General features: G+C 45.4%; 1 protein-coding gene across 2 annotated transcripts in view; it reads left to right on the forward strand.

Moving 5' to 3' along the window:
• The first annotated feature begins 1,655 nt into the window (after positions 1-1,655).
• Positions 1,656-15,157, forward strand: part of JCAD (junctional cadherin 5 associated) — a 60,584-nt gene continuing 47,082 nt past the window's right edge. For both annotated transcript variants that reach the window (XM_032688800.1, XM_032688827.1), the window contains exon 1: positions 1,656-1,875. The gene's annotated coding sequence lies outside the window, so the exon portion shown is untranslated. The remainder of the gene's footprint in view (positions 1,876-15,157) is intronic.

Genomic DNA, 15,157 nt, shown 5'->3' on the forward strand with positions numbered 1-15,157 from the left:
TATTGTGCATTTTTCCTATCATCATAATCATCATCGTCACTGCTGTTGTTGTAAACTTTATTTAAATTATTAAACTAGTCTTACCTCAATCCACAGATTTTGCCTTTTTTCAGTTCTCCTCCCCCTCCCACTGGGGAGGCTGGGGAGAGGGAGTGAGCAACTGCTTGGTACTTGCTCATGGGCTGGGGCTAAACCACAGTAGGTTACCTATGGCCTACCCAACAAAAACCCATACACCCAAGTTTAGGTGAGCTAGGCTGAGCCAGGCATTGTGGGGAGCTTAGAGAGCTCAGTCTGAGCGCTGGGAAGCAGGTTAACATCTCTGGAGATGCCCCAGTCAACTTAAGGAACCTGCAGGCTGAACTGGGTGACAGGCTCTGAACCACTGCCGGTTGTTAAAGACACCAGACCTGTACACCAAAGTGAGCTCTCTCAGCCATCCCTGGGTGACCCAACAAGCTGCCTCCCCGTGCTCCTGGCCAGCACCCCAGGAGCAGAACAATGGCTGTGATGCCCCAACCAGCTGTCAGCTCCTGCCGAGGGACAGGAGCTGGCCAAACTGCCACGGGATACTCTGCTGACTTCCTCCTGCCCAGCACGGCCCCCGATCCGCCCCGATCCTCCCCTCCAGGGCGGGAGCTCTGCCCGCGTTTTTCAGAAAGGATGATTACATCTGCAAAGCACTCGGGAGAGCTTTGGGATGAAGAGTGTTATGTAAGTGCAAGATAATGTTATTTATAGATCCAGGTTTTATCCAAAATGGAATTAAACTTGTGTTCCTGAAGCCTCTACTATCAAAGACAAATTGGAATTTGTCCCCTAGCCTCCAGTACTTTGCATTCAATTTTTTTTTCTTAGTTTAGCCCAAAGTTTAAGAATGAGTTTTATTTACAAATCAGATCTCTCAGAAAGTAAAGGGATCTCTTTCCCATCAGCTGTGAGGTGGCTGTGGAAGCCTGGGCTATAGCTGTGCTTTGCAACCACATCAGCTGTGGCACCGAATGTCATAAACGAGGAAAGGAAGGCAGAGTTTGAGTTGGATTAAACAACAAAACCACAAACGAATTTGCTAGGCACAATATTTTGCCTGCATTTAACACTGTCCGTGTCAATCCATGAGCTGCAGGGAGGGTATCCAGCTTACATCACTGTTGGAGGTGGCACTTGTTCAGTGGACTGAAGTCTGTGCTCCCACAGAACTACAGACCCGGTGACCTTTTAAAGTCTTGCATTATTAACTTAGAGAGCTTTATTTGCTCTTTTGAAATATTAGATTCAAATCCTTCATATCTGTACTTTTTACAAGCCATGGAAACCCATATTGTTGGGATGCCTGATGAAATCCAGGCTAACAGGTGTTAGGAATACTGTTTTATGAGGTATAGCACCTTGCATAGGTTAGTTTGTGGAGTTCATCTGCTGCCCCTCAGTTGTCACAGTATCTAGCATGAAATTCCACACATGCCTTTTATTTAGGAAAGAACACAAAAGTATGTTATCTTATTCCTCTGGAATTTTCCACAGTTATTTAGCATGTTAGTTTAAGCATAATTGGTTAGTGGGCTCTTGAAATTTATATCTTAGCAGTACTTATTTACATCAGGCTAAAAGTAGTTCATTTCTGTTGAGGTAAATGTGAAGCATTAGATTGCAAACGTACCTAATCCATCTCTCCTCCCCCATGACTAGAAATCCTGTGGTTAAAATAACACAGCCTCTATTCAGAGCACAAACTTAGAGCTGCTAGCAGGAGCAGGCTTGGGATTTAAACAACTCTCAGCAGATGAGTCTGTTCAAGGGTCTTTTTCGGGTTTGTTTTTCACCCTACTTCTGATCCATGAAAGGAAACCAGGCTCTCTCCTCTGGGCAAGCAAGGTAAAGATTTTCTTCATTCTGTATATGGTTGCATGTGCTTGTAAAGGAGCTTATAAATGTGATTGCAAAAATGCTGTTGCAAATGCAATTGTAAAAATGTTGCTGTTATAAAGCAAGAAGTGTTTGGCAAATGGCTTCACAACCTTTAACTGTTCTTTTGGTCTGGCTATTTCCACATAACACAGAAGTGATGAAATGATAAATCTTGCACAGCGAAGCAAAGAGCAGTGATTTTTCCTCACACATTAGAGAGGCTGAGCATGTAGGCAACATAGGAAATAGCAAATCCAGGTGCTATTGCAATCAAGCCAGACTAAGGAAAAACTGGCATTTTGTTACCTGCCAGGTATAGTCCCTCCTCGGTTTGTCCAGCTGCTCTAATCCCTTTTGGGAGGCTGAGGCTGTGCTGGAGGATGGCACTGAGTCTGTTTACAGAGTGTATGCTAATGCTGCTCCAGCGTGACTCGTACAGTAACAGCAGAACCGTGCTTTCAGAAATGTTTGGATGTGGTGTGCCAGATAATTAACTGCCTTTATTTGCTCTTATTGCTTTCCAAGTCATAGGGGATGTAGAAAAGCATCATCTTTTCCTTGAATCCTTATTTTATTTGAAATCCAGGAAACAAGCGTGATGTCTGTGCTAATGCCTGTGGAACTGTACTCCCAGTGCCAGAGTCTGTTAACTCTCCCAGCCCTGTGCTGTGATTCACAGGGAATCCCAAGTACCAAATCAGTCCTCCTGCACCGTGGTGTTCAAACACAGCAGGTCGAGCTGCTGGGTAATATGGAAACACCATTACTCAGATTTTTTCTTGATTTAAAAAAATGCTGCCCCTCCTTGCCCCAAGGCATGGGGCAGTGTGGGCACAGTGGCAGGGGGAGAACTGAGGCACTGAACAAACACTGCTCCAGGTGCTACCTTTCCAGGGCTAGAGAAAGCCTTGTTTCCCACCCAGAGATGCTCCCTTTCCTCTTCCCCTACTTTCAGGTCCCTTTACCCTTCCTTGAGTGAGACAGGATGGTTTCACATTGTCCTGTCTGCAATCACTCTCCTCCCACCTAGTCCCTGCTGTCCCACAGCCATGTCACCCTGACAGCAGGCACTCCACTCCTCTGCTCAGCCAGAGAAAAGAGGAAGACTCTGCTTAGCGAACCAGGTCCCTCACAGCACAGAGCTGCCACACTGAGGGGAAGCCTTCCGGCTGGCAAAGGTGCCCTCGTCCCTTGAGTCAACAGTGCTGCTTTGTCCTGAAGGGAGAAATGCAGCTTTGTCACTTGGGTGCCCGGCACAGGGAGGGACAAGCAGGGCTGTAAGGAATACACTCTGCTTTTTCCAACACTCATGTAAGAGCACACTGTGGTAGAGAGGCAGCTCGGAGGAGAGAGAATATGTGCAGAACAAAGAAATGCGGTCAGGCAGGAACTATAAAATTCCAACATAGAAAGTGGAGCTGATGTCATTTTAACGTCCCAAGCAGTGCCAAGAATTCTAAGCTCCATATCAAGATTCAGTGCAAAACCCCTACAAACTCACAACTTGTTCTTGTGGAAAAACTAACTTTTATGGAAAATATGCATGGGAACATGCCAGAGGAGTGTGTTGCTTTATTTCTTTTATTAATTTTGAATACATTAGTTCAGAGAGCAATCTCATTTTAGCATCAGCTGCCTCTATCCAAGAAGCTGAAGCTGACATATCCTGCTCGCAAATACTGGAGGCGAGGGAACTGTGGTTTTTCGAAGGATCAGTTGTTAGTTGGGAAGAGCTGCTTGAGTAGGAAGGGGTGTGGGAAGACTCAGTGGGATGACTGAGTTAACAGTTTTTTACTGGTGACATATCTGAATCGTGATCAGATGCACCTGAATGGAACAGCATCATCAGCTATTATAACTCCGAATGCGTCAGCAGTGGGATTGCACGCGGCTCCTGTGATAAAGGTTACTCATATCTGTCCTGCTATAAGACCGCCTTTGCTGCTGCTTATAACTTTGTCAGACTTGAACAGTTTAGACTGAGTTCTTCCAACTTGATTGTCTGCCTTGGGCTAAGTTCTTTTCTGGAAAATTTCAGCCAAAACTGTCCAGCCAATTTTGTCCATTCCAAGAATGAGCACAGGAAAAAAGGAATTGTTGTCCAACTTGAAAAAAATGAAAGGAAGAAAGGGGAGGGGGGAACCTGGTGATTCTTTCCTTGGATAGTTCTTATCCCTCTGCGCTTTGGAGCTAAGATCTGAAATTTGGCAGCTCTGTCTTAGGAATGTGATTTTTTTTTTAACTTTGCAAATCTCCTCCAATTTGGCTTAGTGATAGCCTTTGAAGAGAAAAAATAGCAACTTATTAGGGACGTGCTAGGGCTGAGTAGTCAAAATCCACTGAGATTCCTTCTCACATGAGCAAGCTCAGCCCAGTGCTGACCCCAGTGCTCCTGTGCAAGCAGTCAGTGCTACCAAGTTTCTGCTGATCCTGCTGCTTCCCCACAGATCTGCAGGGATCGGGCTACCTGTGTCCCCTCTCTGCAGCCCGAGAACTATCCCCAGCTCTAGAAGCAGGATGAAGATGGGCTGTCCATGTAATGCTGCTCAGGGCAGAGGTGTTGGTCAATGCAAAGGCAGACAGGGAACAATACACTCTGATTCTTTCCTAGCACAGCCAGTAGGCAGACAGGGACCCTGTGGACACTGAGCTAAGCAAACATCTGGTACTGGGTTGCTAAACCTGAAGGATTGCATGGGACTGGGATGGGGTCACACGGGACTGGGATGGTACTTTACATAGTACAAGTGAGGAGTCAGGGGACTTGGGAGCAGGGCAGGAAGGTGTGTTGTCAAGATGTGAGCCATAGGGACAGAGTCTGGACACTGCCAGAGCTCAACATGAAACCTGAGCTGCTCTATCCATGGTCCCTTTTTCAGACTACGAGTGTTACCTCTCAGAATTGGCTTCAGTCCTGCTCTCCCTGCAGGGTCTTCTGTGCCAGGTCTTGCTGAGGCTTTACCCAGTCTGCAGTCAGTAGCTACATGGTGTGCCCACACATCTGCAAGTGCCATAAGACCCTGCTACCGAATGTCCACTTCCATGATTGGAGCTGATGGAAGCTCTGCCTCGAGCAAGTTCAGTGTGCCTGATGCTGAACACTTTTGCACAGCCCCAGCCCCAGCTATGTCTGTTGGTCACCCCTCGGTCTCAGCTCATGACCTTGAAGCACTGGCCTGTAGGACCCATGAAGCCTGCAAGGGTGGATGTGGGCATGGGTCTTGCTGCAGGGAAGGCCCAGCACTGCGGTGGGGGACAGCTGGGATGAGTGACCAAGGCAGAGCCCTGATAAACTGATGCTTGGTGCAACCAAGATATTTGCTTACATACCTGTCTCTGTTTCCATTTTGTTCAAGTGGCTAAAGAACCACCACACCCTTAATGGAGGTACCAGAGCGTCCAGATACTATAGGGAGATGTGTCATTGTAATTCCCAATCTTGGGAAAATCAGTAATTCTTACTAAGAGGAGGACTTGGGAAGAAAATAAAGCCTAGGACCACACTGAACTCCAAGAAAAAAAAATAATTCTAAATAACATTGCCAGTGAAGACAGTCCATGCTGTACCATGGGATAAAGTTGAGACCTCTGACAAAACACTGTGTGATCATGTAATAAGCGTATCATAACAGATAGCACAAAGGAGATCTAATTCTGGCATCTCTTCCCTCATGGATTTTTCAGTCATAACTGTACTCTTATAGCCTATTTTTATATGCAATGCATATGCAACATCTGGGGACAGATGGTGAAATATCAGTGTTCATTGTGCCTCTTGACGTGATTTCCACATCGGAAGGTAGGGATCTGCAGTCTGCTTGTTTCCGCTGCTGCTGAAGTGTCACAGAAAGGTGATTTCCTTCACTTCTTGTATGACTATAGACTGTGGAGCATCCTGAACAGCCTCTCCTTCCACAGAGACAGGCAGTTAAGTTTCATTATCCTGGAGCCCCACGCACACACCAGGACTCAGCTCTGCAAGACTGTGTAAAAACAAAGACCAGAAGAACAGGAGCTGACAATGCGAGAAGACCAGAGCTGCCTACAGACAGGTACTGGGAGAGGAAGAAGTTCTAAAAAGCTGTGAGACAGCGCTGACCAGCGTGTTAGGCAGTACTTGCTTCACACCAGCAGCCTTGCCTTTGTCAAGGATGTCACAGACAGGAGTTTTAAGCAGGGATTTGCAGGAGAACTGAAACAGAAAATGAAAAGGAGTGGTGGATACTCATGGGCTTGTGCTCCAAGTGTCATGGAAGAAAATGGATACACATAACCTTTGATGCTGGAGGAATGCGGATGGGTGGAGTGGAGACTGACAGTCAAAGGACCAGAGATGCTTATGGGGGATGTCATTGTGGAAGTCATCACAAAACTAATAAATCCAGGAGGATGTTGCTGTTACAACTTTGATGAGATGAATGAAGCAAACAGGTCTGTGCATAAAGTTTCTCACACAGATCTGAAAGAGCTACATCCTCCTCATCTGCACCCTGGATGGTCCTACTTCACACAGGGGATCTGCCATATCTTCAGATGCATCCACAAAATACACATCACCTGGGTTGCATGACCTTTACAGAATCCTTCAATTTCAGGGACACTTTGGAAAATGTGATTTTTTTAGTGCTCTGTTGTTTTTCAACTCAAATGCAGAAGGGGATTGAATATGCAATCATATCAGGGAAGAAAAACTCACTTCTGATAAGGCAAAGGCCTTACCTTTTTCACAAAAGAAAAAAGGCTAGCACAGGGTGAGGAGGATGAACATTTCAGCCTTTTACACTGCTGAAAACTATTTGGGAAACCCTTATCCAAACATAATTCAGGTTTGCCACACTGAGACAAGTCTTGTGAATTGCCCTAAGTCCCTTTTAATCAATTCATTTATAACACTGTTGTGAATCCCATCATCCAAGTCTATGTAGGAGACTTATGACATACAGAGATTCCTAAGAACCTCAAGCTCACTGAGGGTTTTTAGCTGCTTGTGGCCTTTGAGTATGCTTTCACTTTATTTAGATGTCTTGCCCCTCAGCAGTGAATTTCTTTTGTTTTCTCTTCTGCTACTACCAGATGGCTGTTCATGCCCTTGGCATTGTCTACCTGAAGGGCAAGAAGCACCTCCTTGTATCCCACCTCTGACAGTGCATGGCGCTAAGCTTTGGCTGTACCAAACTCATGGCACAAGGTGACTCCAAGTCTGTAGCCCCCACAACAAACTCATCTGAGTTGCCATCCGCGAGCCTCAACCAAACCAAGCAGGATTTTAAAGTGAACCTCTGTTGTAACGAGCAGCCCTCTAGCACCAAGGCTGTGACTGTATGTCCATCAAAGACTGTCCAACACATGTGATGGGTCATGCGTGACCAGCCACACCCACCTTTTTCCCCTTCTCCTTAGGCACACAGTCCTGCTGCTGCCTGTTGGGTTGCAGCAACCTGTGGAGCTAAACCTGCACTTCCATCCCCAGACATCTCATCAGACAAAATGCAGAATGGCTTACTTACACAGCACATCCAGTGCTGGGACTGCCAGGGTTTGCATCCCTGCTGCACCTGGGCACTAGGCAGAAATGGTGTTGTCAAGAACGTGTCTCAGAGAAAGAGAATCAAAGGAAATTGTATTCTCTTCCTCTGACACCTTCACTTGTAATGGATTGTTTTGGCCTCTTGCATATGTGTAATCAAACGCTGCTGCTTTTCACATGCTACAGCTCACTGTGTTTAAACTGAGAGGAATCTCCCTTAAATATTTATTTAAACAATAACATCCCTTGAGCTCTTTAGAAATTGCTCTGCAAGATTGACCCCAAATGCTTTTCTAAAAATTTATTTGTGCTGCTTTTCCGCCTGCTCACAGTGCTGTGGGCCAGCACCTCCTTCTGTCAGGGCTACAGATCAGAAAGCCATTGCCTGCTCCACAGGACTTAGGAACCCAGCCCTCAAATCATGCCAGCAGCTCCCAGAGTTGTAGGGCAGAGCTTCAGCAGTCATATTGTTTCTGTCCCATGAATTCAACAACCCTTTAATGTTCAGGAATAGGCTTCTTTCAGACACAGATACTCCTTCTTCAGGTGCTCTGAGAGCCATCTCTTCCTACTGGTACCCACACACAACAGCTGAGGCTGGAAACACAGTGATGCCAACCCTCTGTGGCTTGCAAGAGCTGGGGAAGTGAGGGAAAGCTGAGGCTGCTGATACCTTTCAATATCATTTAAATTATAACTTCATAGCCTGCAGTTCTGGGAATTTTCTGAGCAAAAGACCCTAAAGACACATAAAACACACAACACGCTCTATCCTATTCAATTGGAGTCTGCAAATCTAAGAAGGACTCACCACCCAAAATAAATATATTTTTATATTGTACATAAAAGAGGGGATTCAAACTCTTCACTAAGCAGACCATTTTTTTTGTATTTAGTTTTAGCTAAAGGTGGACTTTCTCCAAAGTGTTGGTTGTATTAATGCTATCTGTTAGAAAGTTTGCCCTAGATTATCAATGTTTAAGAGCAAATGGTGGAGAGCTACGGTCCTTCTTCTGCATTTCTAATTCCACATTCTTCCAGCATCTTGATTAATCAGTTATTGGCAAAATCTTCATAGCCAACATGGGTTTGGGTAGAAACTGGATTACTCACTAGCAAAAGTAAGTGTAAAGAAGATAATTCATTATGCTGCTACTTAGCTATAATAGGCTCATCTCCTCATTCTAGGCTCTGTGTGGGTTTAGTCACAGGAGCTAAACTGGGGAGAAGTACCAAAGCTTCTCTGAATCATTTTTATTCTTGCCCCCATTTTTTATTATTAATTACATCAAGGCATATCTCCAAGGAGACCAAGGGCAATGCCATCAGTCCCTTAGGTCCCCCCTAAATCTGCACTTGCTTTGCTAAGTGCATCACTCTTCAGCTGGTCCCTTGTGAGGAAGAGGCAAGCTGCATTTTGCTTCACATCTTTCTTGTTCTGAGTGCAGATTTCAAAAGACTAAATGAAAAGATACAGCCTTTTGAGAGTGAATGGTACTGGTGAAACTGGGAGATAATCAGCCTTTTCTGGTGGCTGAAGGTGATTGCAGAAACCGTTTTGAACATCAGGAGGACATTGAGTATTACTTTCCTCCCACAGTGAATGCAATATGTGGAATGTTTGCCTGAGACACAATTTTCCTTTTTCCAGTCTGAACTGGAAAGACCTCCTTGTACTTTTCTCTCCATTAGACAAGGCCACCATCAGCAACATGGATGAAGTATCACAGTTCAATAATTTCAAATCAATACTTCATTACTTTGCTCTGTTCAGAGGAAGCACATTTTTCTCTGCATGGGTATATAAAGCCTTTATCCAGCTCGCATCCAACCAACCATCTTGTGTCAGTGTTAGGGTCAATTCCCTCCTTTTAATTTCCTCCCATTCTTTATTCGCAGCATCTGGAGTGAATGTATCTGAAAGAGGATTTCCAGAATAAAGTGAGGGGTTTTTTTTAATTTCTTGTCTGTACCAGTCAATCTGAACAGCTACTTAGTAGCAAGAAAGGGGTCTTTCGTCCTCTCCTTCCAAACTTCTGCCATGCATAGCCACTGGTCCTGGCATTTCCGTTTCATGGGAACTTCTGGAAGTCATACCTTTGTTCACAATCAGGTCAGAAAGTCAGATTGCAGAAAATTTGAGGGAACTACATAGTCCTGCAACTGCTGTTTCAGACATGTCCAGTTCACTTAATTCCAGAAGCAAAACATTTTGATGGTTCAGAACTGAAACAACTTGTTTACAACTTGGTCTGAATGAAAAACTCTGACTTCCTCTCAGTTGACACTAGTCTATACCCTCTCTTTTCTGCTTTGGCATCTCATGCAGGCTTATGCTTGTCTACAGCTATTTTTCATCAGCTGAGATGCAGGCACCTATAAGCCATGGCAATCATACTCCTGTGTCGTTCCACTGGAGATGGGAATACTTCTTTCGCCATGGATTAGGCTTCTCCCATGATCATACACAACTGTAATGGAAAGTGTTCACCCAGAAGAGGGACTTCGGTGGTGCGACTCAAAGCACTGCAGCAGAAGTCCCATCTCCTTATGGAAGCCCCTGGAGACCTGCAGTAAGGCACTGAAAAATGCAAGACTGAGGAAACCACTCGTGTACCATGACCTGAAGCTGTGCCAGAAGAAGCAAGCCCACTCCTTTCACTGTACTGTTGTAAGGACTTGGAGCTGCCTCCTCGACATGGTGATACTCACTTCCCAACCTCCATCCTCCTAGATTTGGAGAGGGAGCTTGAAGTGTGATGCTCCACATTTGTGCTGGCTGTCCTACCCACAAAACCAGCTGTTTCCTTCTGCCCAGTAGGTGCTGGAGAGTTGTGGACAGCCTGGGCATGGGTCAAAAGCAGAATCAGGAACTGTGACCACTGTACCAGGCACCTCTGCAGGGGTCTCAGATGTTTGCATGGCCAAGGTCTGCTCAAAGAAGCATTGCTTTAATTCAGCCATGTTTATGTGGCTTTGTGAGCACTGAAACAGCACTGTTGTTATTTATTAGGTAGAATACTGCCCAGTCCTGGGCCTGAACTCTCCAAACCAAAGCCTAGTATATACAATCAGTCTTGCCTCTCTCCAAACAGCATTCAGCATCAATCACAGCACTGTAAATTGTTTACACAAAACTGGAGACATCATAACTTATGAAATAGCTCTCTTGTCAGTCAGATAAGTAAATATTTCGAAAGACTGTGAACATCATGGTAAGCTCAAACTGCCCAGACCAGCTCCAAACGGATCCAAGTTAACAGGCGACCAGATTTGCCTTGCCTTTGATGTCCCTGCTCCAAATCAGGTTGAGAAGGGATCTGAAAACAAGCCTCCCTAAGGGAGGTTAATGCAGTTTTAAAGATGCTCAACCTTCTGTAGAGATAACAGGAGGAAGAAAACAATGGAAAGTGTTTGCAAACGAACTGCCTGCTTGAAGCTGTAAATGTGAACTTGAGGGAGTCAGACCCTCCCCCTCCTTCTCCATGTCCTTCTCTCTTAACCCAAACAAAGTGAATGCCAGCAAGTTTCTTCTTCAGAAATGGTCCAGCATTCATTCCGTGGGCCATAGCTAGAGGCTGCTGGGGTGGGTCCCAGTCTGTTGGTGAAATGGATCCTGGCAGCACCTTCACACAACATCTTGTTTCAGGCAGCCATCCCACAGGCTTTGGGCATGAGAAAGGGAATAGTGTTTGCATTGACTCCCATACTTCCATTACCTGCCTGTGGTAAGTCTCCATGCTTTTGAAAATAGACCATTGCACAGCTAACTGCTTCGGAAACATTTGGAAATATGTTGTTTTATGAGATATTTGTTTCCAATCATTTCCAACAATTATTTAGGATCTTTCTCTTTTCAAGTTCACTGAGTTGTACCAGTTCATCTCCTTTTCAAAGGGATCGTGTTACAGGCAGGAATGCAGAGTTGAAAGGACCTGAGTCTTTGCAATAGGAATTTGTTTTGGAAGCAAGCGAGTTGGAAGGAGAGGAAACGGGCAGCCCACCAAGGGCTTCAGCAGGATTATCCTACCCTTTCAGCAAGCCACAAGCAGGGCAACTCATGAACTGAGGCTGAGCCTGCTTCCAGTTGGGGGTAGGAACAGACAGACTGCTCTTACCAGCAGTTTAGTACAGCAGAGGATCTAGTCATGTTGTTTGATACCTCATCTGAAAAATCCCTCAGGCACAGACCTCAGTAGTGCGAATCATAGAATCATAGAATCATAGAATATCCTGAGTTGGAAGGGCCCCCCAAAGATCATTGAGTCCAACTGTGGCAGCCATTACAAGTATTGGAAACATTCACATAGGTGAAGGTAGTTGTAGGCTACTGCTGTTGAGCTGCTGAGGTGCTGAGGAGGGCACTCCTCTGCACAGAGCCCCACTGAAGGCCAGGCACAAAATTCACCATCAGCTGAAGACTCACAGACTTGAAGTTAACGTGGTGCTGAGTCATTGGCTCAACTGCATGCTTGGCGTTTATTCCCTTGGTACCTGACTGGCACCTCCTGTCCTGCATTTTCTTTAATAAGATTTTAGTTCTTAGTCTTTCAAGCTACTTCAACACCTCCTGTTGCTGGTGTATCTGGGTAGTTGTCTTAAAATATATGTTTCCTTGCAGTGTTTGTATCACTTATTTAATGTCAGAGGCATGTGTGAGGTTGTCCATGTTTGCAAAAAGACAGGGTTTTCATCCCAGGACTAAATGAAATGCTGCCAAGACAGCACAGTACAGACATAAATAAAACATAGGTTGTAGAGACCAACTGTCAGTGGTTCTCAGCTCCTTAAATATCTGTTCCTGTTTGTGCACAACCATATTTACTGGCATGCCTCAACGTATTCAGTATAAACTGACGACTGATTGAGAAAACAAGTTTAAAATCCCCCCAAAACCAAAAAAGAGTAATTTTTTACTGTGGTAGCACAAGTGTGTAGATGCAGAGGGGAGATGGGAAAAGGCTGTAGAAGTAACACTGACCTGGTGGCACAGAGGCCAGTGCAATATGTTCATGTCCCATAGGTACAGAGAGGGTTCATACGTTGGAGTAAATGTTTCCCAATTCCTAGATACACATGATAGAAAAGGACTGTATGCAGAAGGAAACATTCTGGGAATCTGCCAGAAAGAAAGGTGCTATTCTTCAAAAAAGAGCTGGAAAAACTCCAGCTCTGGGTCCATATCCAGCTCTAGCCTCCAGCCACAAATACTAACCTGCACTAATGCAGATACCGCATCACCATAAGTGCCACAGCTCTTATGGGATACATACCTGAACGGCATCGCTTACGTGGCTGTCACTGAACAGGGTGTCCCAGTATGCTGGGAGTACCTGTGGGCATTCCAGGAGGAATAGCCTCCCACCACCTGGAGCCTCAAAGCCTCAGGACTCCCGTGCTGTGCAGGACCCCACAGCTCACACAGCCCATCACAGTTGTGTCCCTTCCCCCATACTGGGACAAGGAGTGAACCATCTTTTCCATCAATCACTGGATACATACTCTGCTGTCTTCTTTCTGAGTAGGTGATGTGTTGGTAACTCTGAGGGAGGGTTGGGGAAAGGAGTCAGAAGGTTTCTGTTTTCAAACTGTAGCTAGGCTAAGTCAAGACTGACACCTTTCCTGGGGGCTGTTTAGAAACCAGGGTGATTAGGCTTTAGGCTTTGTTATAAGATGAAGGTACTATGGGGCTGTCTCTGTGCTACTGTTCCTATTGACCAGCACCTACAACAGGAAGTTTGCAGTGAGGGTAGATTTGCCCTTAACTAAGTGCATTTCTTTTCCCATCTTCATTGCAACGTGTCACTGTTTTTTCAAGCATTAGTGATTTTTCTCCCCCCTCTTAACATTGTCTCTGATTTCTGTGTCATGAGGGGGAGTATTGTCAGATCACATTCTCATGATGGGAGAGGCAGAAAATCCGTTCTGTATATCATGTGACCTTGGCTTCCAACACCACAAAGGATTTCTTCAAGCCCTGCTCATTATCTCGTTTTATACTTTAAAAGAAAAATGAAAATGCTGGTGACAAATGGCCTCGTTTATCACATTTAATTGACTGACTGTTCTTTTAAGCCTCTGAAACACACATTTTGGGCCAAAGCACTGGAAAAAGAACATGCCATTTACACTGGTCTCCTGCCAGGTCACATTAAAAAATGTTCAGGAGTTTTTTTCCAGACCAGTACATGGAGCGGGAGTGAGTGGGTGCACTCTCACCCCAGAATCCTTTCCTCCTGGTTTCCACCAACTCTGGCAGTGTCAGCCCTTTCCAAAACAAGCAGCAGAAGTGGGGTTGCAGTGAAACTGTTATGGGAAGGGTAAAGCCATTTCAAAGTCGTATGTGAAAGGTATCAGTACTTCCCACTTAAGGGAGTGCCTAGAATGGACCCTGGCGGTCTCCCTTCATCCCAGAACTAACAACAGAACTAACTAACATCTTCAGTGACAGCTCAGGCAAGGGGAAAATGAAACAATGAGCTTGTTTCAACTATGGTAGGTCTTATGCTGGCTGTAGGTTGCAGGAATGACAAAATGGAGATAAGGACTGAAAATCCCAAAGATGCAGTTTGGGAGGGATGAATTCACACCTCTCCCCCGTGTCTCTGAGCCAGGCTGGGGCTGACTGCCCTGGGCTGCTGGTCAGCTCCAAGGGCCTGCAGATTGTGATGGGTCATGGGCTACCTGAGTACCTATAACATCATACTGTTGCAAACAAAAAAACCCAAACACCATTTTGGAGTACATAAATAGAAATGCAGTATGTAAAACATCTCCCTTCCCGCAGTTCAGCTCCTCTTTCTAGTGTGACACTGCACCTAAAGATTTTTTTATGGGTGGAGATGTTATTCCTCAAGAAAGGTTTATACAGGTATGAGTGGGAAGGTAGGCTAAAGAAAATGGGTTTCATTAAAAGAGAGATGTCTGAAGGGAGAAAAAATTGCTTTCAAGCACATAAGCTCACAAGCTGAGCAACAAGAAAATGAATAAACTGTTCTCTGTCTCTGCCGTAGATATCAGCCACATGCTAAATTTTCAGTAAGAGTCTGTACTGAGCCTGGCTGGGAGGGAGTTTAGAAAAATTTAAGACAGATTTAAGAAATGTTCCTAATAGTAAGTGTAGCAAAACACTGACATACTTTGTCTCAGGAGACTGTGGAGGTTCTGTTATTAAGGATTTTTAAGAACAGGTTATCCAGACATCTGTAAGGACTGACCTAGGCATGTGGTGGAAGGATGGACTGGAGCCAGCCAGAGTCCCTGGGGTCTGTTTGCATGACATTTTCATCATAGTAACGTGAACACAAGACTCTTCTTATAAAGTACTAAAAGCACCACCCTGGTTTCTAAACAGCCCCCAGGAAAGGTGTCAGTCTCGCCTTAGCCTAGCTACAGTTTGAAGATGGAAACCTTCTGACTCCTTTCCCCAACCCACCCTCAGACAAACCTGTTCAAAAGGGCCAATGAACCTGCAATTCACAGAAATCTCTCCCTTCCTGTTCTTTGCTGGCCTGGGATCCCTGAGCTGGAAAGTACAGTAACAGGACCTTTGTCCCAAGATGCACCTGTGTCCCATGCCCTGGGAGAGTCATTCCCACATTCCTTCTCCTTCCCATGGCAACACACACAGGGCACCCCAAAGCCCAGTGCCACCCTCCAAGGCTGCTCACCCTCGAGGAGACCTGTTTCCTCTGCAGCCCCAGCCACCCCACACTGACCACC

Source organism: Chiroxiphia lanceolata, chromosome 1 (assembly GCF_009829145.1).
Source record: "Chiroxiphia lanceolata isolate bChiLan1 chromosome 1, bChiLan1.pri, whole genome shotgun sequence".
Classification (NCBI taxonomy): domain Eukaryota; kingdom Metazoa; phylum Chordata; class Aves; order Passeriformes; family Pipridae; genus Chiroxiphia; species Chiroxiphia lanceolata.